At 55.7% G+C, this 7500-nt stretch overlaps 2 non-coding genes across 2 annotated transcripts; both read right to left on the reverse strand.

Annotated features, from left to right (window-relative positions):
- Window positions 1-1786: 1786 nt before the first annotated feature.
- LOC124729985 lies at window positions 1787-1941 on the reverse strand. Its single transcript, XR_007007853.1, has one exon. It is a non-coding gene; the product is annotated as a 5.8S ribosomal RNA (ribosomal RNA).
- A 351-nt stretch (window positions 1942-2292) lies between these two features.
- LOC124729990 lies at window positions 2293-4201 on the reverse strand. The gene has a single exon (XR_007007857.1). It is a non-coding gene; the product is annotated as a small subunit ribosomal RNA (ribosomal RNA).
- Window positions 4202-7500: the final 3299 nt, after the last annotated feature.

Genomic DNA, 7500 nt, shown 5'->3' on the forward strand with positions numbered 1-7500 from the left:
CGGATTCCGACTTCCATGGCCACCGTCCTGCTGTCTTAAGCAACCAACGCCTTTCATGGTTTCCCATGAGCGTCGATTCGGGCGCCTTAACTCGGCGTTTGGTTCATCCCACAGCGCCAGTTCTGCTTACCAAAAGTGGCCCACTTGGCACTCCGATCCGAGTCGTTTGCTCGCGGCTTCAGCATATCAAGCAAGCCGGAGATCTCACCCATTTAAAGTTTGAGAATAGGTTGAGGTCGTTTCGGCCCCAAGGCCTCTAATCATTCGCTTTACCGGATGAGACTCGTACGAGCACCAGCTATCCTGAGGGAAACTTCGGAGGGAACCAGCTACTAGATGGTTCGATTAGTCTTTCGCCCCTATACCCAGCTCCGACGATCGATTTGCACGTCAGAATCGCTACGGACCTCCATCAGGGTTTCCCCTGACTTCGTCCTGGCCAGGCATAGTTCACCATCTTTCGGGTCCCAACGTGTACGCTCTAGGTGCGCCTCACCTCGCAATGAGGACGAGACGCCCCGGGAGTGCGGAGGCCGCCGCCCCGTGAAGGGCGGGGAAGCCCCATCCTCCCTCGGCCCGCGCAAGGCGAGACCTTCACTTTCATTACGCCTTTAGGTTTCGTACAGCCCAATGACTCGCGCACATGTTAGACTCCTTGGTCCGTGTTTCAAGACGGGTCGTGAAATTGTCCAAAGCTGAAGCGCCGCTGACGGGAGCGATTATTCCGCCCGAGAGCATCCCGAGCCAACAGCGGCGCGGGTCCGGGGCCGGGCCAGGTAGGTCCGTCATCCGGGAAGAACCGCGCGCGCTTGCCGGGAGCCCGAGCGCCCAAAGGGGCGAATCGACTCCTCCAGATATACCGCCGGGCAGCCAGCCAGGACACCGGGGCTCTGCCCAACAGACGCGAACCGAGGCCCGCGGAAGGACAGGCTGCGCACCCGGGCCGTAGGCCGGCACCCAGCGGGTCGCGACGTCCTACTAGGGGAGAAGTGCGGCCCACCGCACACCGGAACGGCCCCACCCCGCGGCGAGTGGAAAGGCAACCGGACACGACCCCGCCGCGGATTGCTCCGCGCGGGCGGCCGGCCCCATCTGCCGAGGGCGGAGGGCCAGTGGCCGGATGGGCGTGAATCTCACCCGTTCGACCTTTCGGACTTCTCACGTTTACCCCAGAACGGTTTCACGTACTTTTGAACTCTCTCTTCAAAGTTCTTTTCAACTTTCCCTCACGGTACTTGTTCGCTATCGGTCTCGTGGTCATATTTAGTCTCAGATGGAGTTTACCACCCACTTGGAGCTGCACTCTCAAGCAACCCGACTCGAAGGAGAGGTCCCGCCGACGCTCGCACCGGCCGCTACGGGCCTGGCACCCTCTACGGGCCGTGGCCTCATTCAAGTTGGACTTGGGCTCGGCGCGAGGCGTCGGGGTAGTGGACCCTCCCAAACACCACATGCCACGACAGGCGGCAGCCTGCGGGGTTCGGTGCTGGACTCTTCCCTGTTCGCTCGCCGCTACTGGGGGAATCCTTGTTAGTTTCTTTTCCTCCGCTTAGTAATATGCTTAAATTCAGCGGGTAGTCTCGCCTGCTCTGAGGTCGTTGTACGAGGTGTCGCACGCCACACCGCCAGCCGGCTGTGCACGCTACCGAGAAAGTACCGGTATGCGAACCGCCAGGCGACGGGCGCGCATCGCACGTTTGAGGAGACGCGGCCGGCCCCACAGGCGGCCGCGACACTCCCAGGTCTGCGAAGCGGGGCAAACGCCGCGCGCTTCAGTATACGTAGCCGACCCTCAGCCAGACGTGGCCCGGGAACGGAATCCATGGACCGCAATGTGCGTTCGAAACGTCGATGTTCATGTGTCCTGCAGTTCACATGTCGACGCGCAATTTGCTGCGTTCTTCATCGACCCACGAGCCGAGTGATCCACCGTCCTGGGTGATCTTTTCTCAGTTTCCGCCGTCTCTTTCGAGACGGTCGCATAGGCGGGAGTGAGGCGTGTGGCGGCCCCTGTTCCAGCGTTCTGTGTCCAACGGCCTCACGGCCGACGGGCGTCGTACGGCTCCACACCGGAGCGGACAGGCACTCGGGCGAAAGTCATTCAAAACCGGCGCCAGGCGCCAGGTGCCGCAGGCCAGCCGCTCCAGCGCTTCAGCGCTCGTACCACACAACATTGCCGCTAGTTTTGAGAGGCACGCGTGGTTCCGCACGCGGCGCACGGCTACGGCGAGCCGTACAGGTAGCGTGTTGCGCGACACGACACGCACATCGAAAGACATGCAGTCTAGTCGGTAATGATCCTTCCGCAGGTTCACCTACGGAAACCTTGTTACGACTTTTACTTCCTCTAAATGATCAAGTTTGGTCATCTTTCCGGTAGCATCGGCAACGACAGAGTCAATGCCGCGTACCAGTCCGAAGACCTCACTAAATCATTCAATCGGTAGTAGCGACGGGCGGTGTGTACAAAGGGCAGGGACGTAATCAACGCGAGCTTATGACTCGCGCTTACTGGGAATTCCTCGTTCATGGGGAACAATTGCAAGCCCCAATCCCTAGCACGAAGGAGGTTCAGCGGGTTACCCCGACCTTTCGGCCTAGGAAGACACGCTGATTCCTTCAGTGTAGCGCGCGTGCGGCCCAGAACATCTAAGGGCATCACAGACCTGTTATTGCTCAATCTCGTGCGGCTAGAAGCCGCCTGTCCCTCTAAGAAGAAAAGTAATCGCTGACAGCACGAAGGATGTCACGCGACTAGTTAGCAGGCTAGAGTCTCGTTCGTTATCGGAATTAACCAGACAAATCGCTCCACCAACTAAGAACGGCCATGCACCACCACCCACCGAATCAAGAAAGAGCTATCAATCTGTCAATCCTTCCGGTGTCCGGGCCTGGTGAGGTTTCCCGTGTTGAGTCAAATTAAGCCGCAGGCTCCACTCCTGGTGGTGCCCTTCCGTCAATTCCTTTAAGTTTCAGCTTTGCAACCATACTTCCCCCGGAACCCAAAAGCTTTGGTTTCCCGGAGGCTGCCCGCCGAGTCATCGGAGGAACTGCGGCGGATCGCTGGCTGGCATCGTTTATGGTTAGAACTAGGGCGGTATCTGATCGCCTTCGAACCTCTAACTTTCGTTCTTGATTAATGAAAACATACTTGGCAAATGCTTTCGCTTCTGTTCGTCTTGCGACGATCCAAGAATTTCACCTCTAACGTCGCAATACGAATGCCCCCGCCTGTCCCTATTAATCATTACCTCGGGTTCCGAAAACCAACAAAATAGAACCGAGGTCCTATTCCATTATTCCATGCACACAGTATTCAGGCGGGCTTGCCTGCTTTAAGCACTCTAATTTGTTCAAAGTAAACGTGCCGGCCCACCGAGACACTCAATAAAGAGCACCCTGGTAGGATTTCAACGGGGTCCGCCTCGGGACGCACGAGCACGCACGAGGCGGTCGCACGCCTTCGGCTCGCCCCACCGGCAGGACGTCCCACGATACATGCCAGTTAAACACCGACGGGCGGTGAACCAACAGCGTGGGACACAAATCCAACTACGAGCTTTTTAACCGCAACAACTTTAATATACGCTATTGGAGCTGGAATTACCGCGGCTGCTGGCACCAGACTTGCCCTCCAATAGATACTCGTTAAAGGATTTAAAGTGTACTCATTCCGATTACGGGGCCTCGGATGAGTCCCGTATCGTTATTTTTCGTCACTACCTCCCCGTGCCGGGAGTGGGTAATTTGCGCGCCTGCTGCCTTCCTTGGATGTGGTAGCCGTTTCTCAGGCTCCCTCTCCGGAATCGAACCCTGATTCCCCGTTACCCGTTACAACCATGGTAGGCGCAGAACCTACCATCGACAGTTGATAAGGCAGACATTTGAAAGATGCGTCGCCGGTACGAGGACCGTGCGATCAGCCCAAAGTTATTCAGAGTCACCAAGGCAAACGGACCGGACGAGCCGACCGATTGGTTTTGATCTAATAAAAGCGTCCCTTCCATCTCTGGTCGGGACTCTGTTTGCATGTATTAGCTCTAGAATTACCACAGTTATCCAAGTAACGTGGGTACGATCTAAGGAACCATAACTGATTTAATGAGCCATTCGCGGTTTCACCTTAATGCGGCTTGTACTGAGACATGCATGGCTTAATCTTTGAGACAAGCATATGACTACTGGCAGGATCAACCAGGGAGCTGCGTCAACTAGAGCTGAGCAGCCGGCCGCCCGGGAGTGTGTCCCGGGGGCCCGCGCGAACACGCAAGCGTCCGCTCAATCATTCTGCAAACAGGAGGAGGCTGAGCTCCCCTGCACAATACACCTCGAAACCCTCTCAGGTCCCGGCGGCGCGCAGCGCCGTCCCAAGTACTTGGTCGGGTTCGAGAGAGGCGCAATCGCCCGGAGTTAGGCGAGTAGACGCTTTCGGTGCGACCACCCGTGCTCCCAACTGAGCTTGCCGCTGCCGACAGAGGCCCGGGAGCGTGCTGTCGTGGCATTGCCGGCGGGAGACAACACGCGCCACCTACGGTGACCGGCAGCTCCAACGCCAGCGCCACAGAAGGACAAAAGCCCCACTTGGGTGCCGAAGCGAACTCTCCCAGCACAGCGCACGCGCCAACACATCCGCACAGCTGCGATACAAACCACCAGCGAGAACCGCTGGGGCGACCGAGCAGCAGACGGCGTCGCGGCGCCGAGCGCCGGGCGGCGGCGCATCCTCAACGCACACAGTCCTCAATCGGACCAGCACACTGAAGATGTCCACCGCGCTTCGCACCGGGCCCGCGAGGACCTACTTTGGCCGCACGGCGCCGCGCGCAGGGTGCGCCGGCGCGCAGCTGCGACGCCTGCCGCGTCCGTCGGCCGGCGCGCCTGCCACTGGCCGCCCCCACCAGCCGGCTGTAGCGCGTGCGCCCACGCACCGCGCGGCCAGCACGCCGGGAGGCGCCCCCTCACCGGCCGGGGACGGTCCCACCCAGCCACCGCCGCGTATCGCTTCACACCCAGATGCCGTTCAGTTTCGTCGGCATGGTGGGTATCGCTGGAACAACCGGTTCGTACCTCAACCTATCGTCGCCATCACCGATTCACCCCTAGCGAGAACAACCGCACCACAACAGGTTACCATTTGTTCATTTGCGTAACTTCACCAGAAAACGCAGGCGTCCATCGCCATTTGCAACTTCAACGATTATTGCATGCCTGTGTCAGGTGTCACGCCACACTACGTCTGCCCACATACACGCAACAAAATGTGCACGCCTAGACAATACGTGGAAGGTGGCCCCCGTACGTATGCGATGTCCATTGCTCGAACGACTGTCAACCGGCCTCTGTAGCATGTCGCAGATATGGAACGCGGTGCACCATGCCATCACGGTGTGTGAGGAGAGACGACTAGGTCCGAATACATCAACAGACAGCTCATGCTGATCGCCATCCACGGCGTCCGTTCCTCCCACACGTCTCTATGGCGTACCACACTGCAATCCAGCTCTCATAGGGAGACGACACGTAGCTGCGTGCACAATATTTGCACTGTATGGTCCGCCGTTTTTGGGCGCAGTCGTTGTACGGTCACACATGTGCCACGATGTATCATTCGGTACATAAGGACGAATGTGCAGTACAGATTGTGGTTTACGCGTACGACATTAGCGGACGGTTGACACAGGCCGCACCACAACGTAGCCTGAGTACGTCGCATGCGAAGGGCATTGAACATGCAAACTTCTCACCAACCAGCTTGCGAAGGCAGGGGGGCAAGGTGGGGACGTGGGGAGGGGCGGCATGTACGTCCTGCTGCCATCCACATTACAGTGTACAGCAGGAGCATGTGGAAAGTCAGCAAGACTTGCAAGGTGTTTAACATGAAGCGATACACAGGGGAGCGGGCAGTGCGAGTAGCGAACTATATTGCGAGGGTTGCGGGTGGGCAACACTACACTAATTGAACGAGTCGTATAACAATTACAGAGCAGGTTTAGGCGACAACATGGGTTACGTTAGGGGACAACGTGGGTTACGTTAGGGGACAACGTGGGTTACTTTAGGGGACAACGTGGGTTAGGTTAAGGCACAACGTGGGTTAGGTTAAGGCACAACGTGGGTTAGGTTAAGGCACAACGTGGGTTAGGTTAAGGCACAACGTGGGTTAGGTTAAGGCACAACGTGGGTTAGGTTAAGGCACAACGTGGGTTAGGTTAAGGCACAACGTGGGTTAGGTTAAGGCACAACATGGGTTAGGTTAAGGCACAACATGGGTTAGGTTAAGGCACAACGTGGGTTAGGTTAAGGCACAACGTGGGTTAGGTTAAGGCACAACGTGGGTTAGGTTAAGGCACAACATGGGTTAGGTTAAGGCACAACATGGGTTAGGTTAAGGCACAACATGGGTTAGGTTAAGGCACAACATGGGTTAGGTTAAGGCACAACATGGGTTAGGTTAAGGCACAACATGGGTTAGGTTAAGGCACAACGTGGGTTAGGTTAAGGCACAACGTGGGTTAGGTTAAGGCACAACGTGGGTTAGGTTAAGGCACAACATGGGTTAGGTTAAGGCACAACATGGGTTAGGTTAAGGCACAACATGGGTTAGGTTAAGGCACAACATGGGTTAGGTTAAGGCACAACATGGGTTAGGTTAAGGCACAACATGGGTTAGGTTAAGGTACAACATGGGTTAGGTTAAGGTACAACATGGGTTAGGTTAAGGTACAACATGGGTTAGGTTAAGGTACAACATGGGTTAGGTTAAGGTACAACATGGGTTAGGTTAAGGTACAACATGGGTTAGGTTAAGGTACAACATGGGTTAGGTTAAGGTACAACATGGGTTAGGTTAAGGTACAACATGGGTTAGGTTAAGGTACAACATGGGTTAGGTTAAGGTACAACATAGGTTAGGTTAAGGTACAACATAGGTTAGGTTAAGGTACAACATAGGTTAGGTTAAGGTACAACATAGGTTAGGTTAAGGTACAACATAGGTTAGGTTAAGGTACAACATAGGTTAGGTTAAGGTACAACATAGGTTAGGTTAAGGTACAACATAGGTTAGGTTAAGGTACAACATAGGTTAGGTTAAGGTACAACATAGGTTAGGTTAAGGTACAACATAGGTTAGGTTAAGGTACAACATAGGTTAGGTTAGGTTAGGTTAGGTTACACGTTGTTGTAAGGAAAGGTGTAGGGGGGGGGGGCGGGGGCGGCAGGTTCGTTGATAGTGATTATAGTAAGTGAATGCTTGTGACATGATCAGATTTGTCACGTCAGGATGCACCTTTGGCTTATTAGAGGCGGCGCTCCAATTCTATGCTTGTGTGAGACCTGTGTCTTTGACTCATGTCATTGTTTGTGCGCTGTGACAGGAGGTACTATTGTGATGTTGGGTGCACCGTTGTATAGGACATGTGTGGGTGTTGGTGCCTGGTCTGCGCAATGGTGGATGTCGAAAGGCTGGGATATTGTATTTTCCGCATGGACCTCCTGGTC

This window comes from Schistocerca piceifrons, unplaced genomic scaffold (genome assembly GCF_021461385.2).
Source record: "Schistocerca piceifrons isolate TAMUIC-IGC-003096 unplaced genomic scaffold, iqSchPice1.1 HiC_scaffold_1229, whole genome shotgun sequence".
NCBI lineage: Eukaryota > Metazoa > Arthropoda > Insecta > Orthoptera > Acrididae > Schistocerca > Schistocerca piceifrons.